Raw genomic sequence first — 2500 nt, forward strand, 5'->3', positions numbered from 1 at the left:
GTCGGAACGTGAAAAAAAATTTTTTCAGAGCTTCCCCCCCCCCGAAAGCATTTTGCGAAACGTGTACAGAGCAACACAAAAAAAAAAAAAAATAAAAAAAACACAAAAAACCCTTAAAGCAAAAAAAAAACCGTTTATCGCGCCTCACCAATATATCTTTTATAAAATTCGATATCCTCTCCAAATATAGATCTTCGAAACACTCGCAAGACGATTACAATCGGTATAACTTTAACGTCCGTCCGAAAAGTACTTTCGGGGACTAGACGACCGATTGATCTCGTGCGGTTTCGCTATTCGATCATTTGAAGAGAACAAAAAGATATATGGGGCGACCGACAAACGGTTTTCCCGTAGAACCAGACTCGCGATTGCGTTGACACACACATCATAGCCACACCAATAGAAGAGTTTTAGGACGGTAACCCGGGTGGGGTGTTCTTTACTCAGAATATGTGCAACATCGGATCTATATAGCCATCGATACAATTCGTACACAAATGTGTCGTACGAAGAGAGAGACTTTTTTTCCTCTGACAACATAACGGTAAGAGACATCCTTCCACACTCATAGGTTCCACTCCCTGGGGCTATGATATATATATACATATAAATTCAAATTCGAAGCAACGGTCACAATTCTACTCTATATTTTTGCGGGTTATGTGTTCTTTCGTTCAATTTCTTTCATGCGTTCGTTCGATCTCTGTACACAGTCTTCACATAGGACAGACTCGTGTAGTACGCTTTCGTGGGTTAAACCCATCTCGTTTCATTTCAGGCGACGTCGGGAGCGCGTTGAAAATGTACCAGTGAAATCTCGATAGTTCTACGAATACGAATCGTCCCGAAAAAGATTTTGTCACCGCTTCGAAGCGGTGTTTCAGACGGGCGGACGTATATAAAACATATACGACACACGACACCGCCTTCCACACTCACGCTAGTTCGAACACGATTTCCATCTCTCTCGAAGACTGTTAGACGTACGTAAAATTTCTCAATATCCATAGGACCGCGACAAACGCCGACGAAGCGCCCATCATTCGCTCGTACGTATATAGGCAACAAGTGCCATCAACGCAAGCAGTTTATAAGTACGTAAACGACCCTCAGCCAGGCGTGGTCCAGGAATTGTATCCGTGGACCGCAATGTGCGTTCGAAATGTCGATGTTCATGTGTCCTGCAGTTCACACGTTGACGCGCAATTAGCTGCGTTCTTCATCGACCCACGAGCCAAGTGATCCACCGTTCAGGGTAATTTTTCCCTTTTATTCTCTCATATATAATATAATGTGTATTTGCTATCCACCACATTTTTGTGTTATATTTCGGAACAAGCCGATACCCGAAGAGCTCCAACCAGCGCGCGAAGGAGATTCGGGAGTCGTCGTACGACGACATAATTGTCCCTTAAAGAACGAGATATTTCCGTCGAAACCATATATATATGTACGAGCAAATCCAAAACCACTGTTTTCTTGCAAGTTCGACGGTCGGAGCGAATAGAACATTGAAAAGCCTTCTATCGAAGAAACACAGAGAGTATATCACCTCCAAAAACGACGGGGATATGGATATTCAAACTGGACAATTATCAACCCGATACTGGATTCGAAAAGTTTCTCTCTCCTTTCGTCGTTATTTACACCGGACGGACTCACGGCCGGCTCTAGCTGGGTGTCATATATATATACGTCCCACGCTCATGCTGCCACTAGCGCGCAACAGAGTAGGGTGTCAATGACAACGACACAGCATTGAAACGAGCTACACAAGCCGGTCTCTCTTGATACCAATGTAAACGAGCATTAAGTTATCTTCAGACTGCCCGATATTTTCGTCCTTTGGACTTTCCCAACGATTCCTTTTTTTCTTTTTTTTTTTTACACCACAGCGAAGACTTGAGGAAGCGTGATTAGCACGCTCGCATCCCTCCCTGTCCTACTACAACTGTGTGTGTGTGTGTAAAGAAAGAAAAAAGAATACATTGGCTTTCTCTCTATCGAGAAGATGGCCTACGCAACGCAGATCAAAGGCCTAATACGTGTAATATAATACGCGTCTGGCCGTGTATAAATCACGCACGAATGATCTGGTCGGGCCCAACTCTTCTCGTACGCTTATTTTTCCGTGTTGAGGCACTATCATAAAATCACACAAACCCCAACACGTGTGTGTCTTGGAAGGAAGATGGCCTACGCAACGCAGATCAAAGGCCTAATACGTGTAGTACACACGTCTGCCGTGTAAATCACGCACGAATGATCTGGTCGGGCCCAACTCTTCTCCACCACACCACATCCCAACTTTGTACATTTTTATATATTTTTGTGCGTTGGGGCACCTTCATAATCACAAACCCCAACAACACATATATCTCTCTCTCTTTGAAAGATTTGTTGTGGCCTACGCAACGCAGATCAAAGGCCTAATACGTGTAGTACACACGTCTGGCCGTGTAAATCACGCACGAATGATCTGGCGGGCTCAACAATA

At 44.1% G+C, this 2500-nt stretch overlaps 1 non-coding gene across 1 annotated transcript; it reads right to left on the reverse strand.

The window, feature by feature from the left end:
- Positions 1–1106: 1106 nt before the first annotated feature.
- LOC143263588 (5.8S ribosomal RNA) lies at positions 1107–1261 on the reverse strand. Its single transcript, XR_013036985.1, has one exon. It is a non-coding gene; the product is annotated as a 5.8S ribosomal RNA (ribosomal RNA).
- Positions 1262–2500: the final 1239 nt, after the last annotated feature.

The sequence above is a fragment of the Megalopta genalis genome, unplaced genomic scaffold (genome assembly GCF_051020955.1).
Source record: "Megalopta genalis isolate 19385.01 unplaced genomic scaffold, iyMegGena1_principal scaffold0835, whole genome shotgun sequence".
Taxonomy (NCBI): domain Eukaryota; kingdom Metazoa; phylum Arthropoda; class Insecta; order Hymenoptera; family Halictidae; genus Megalopta; species Megalopta genalis.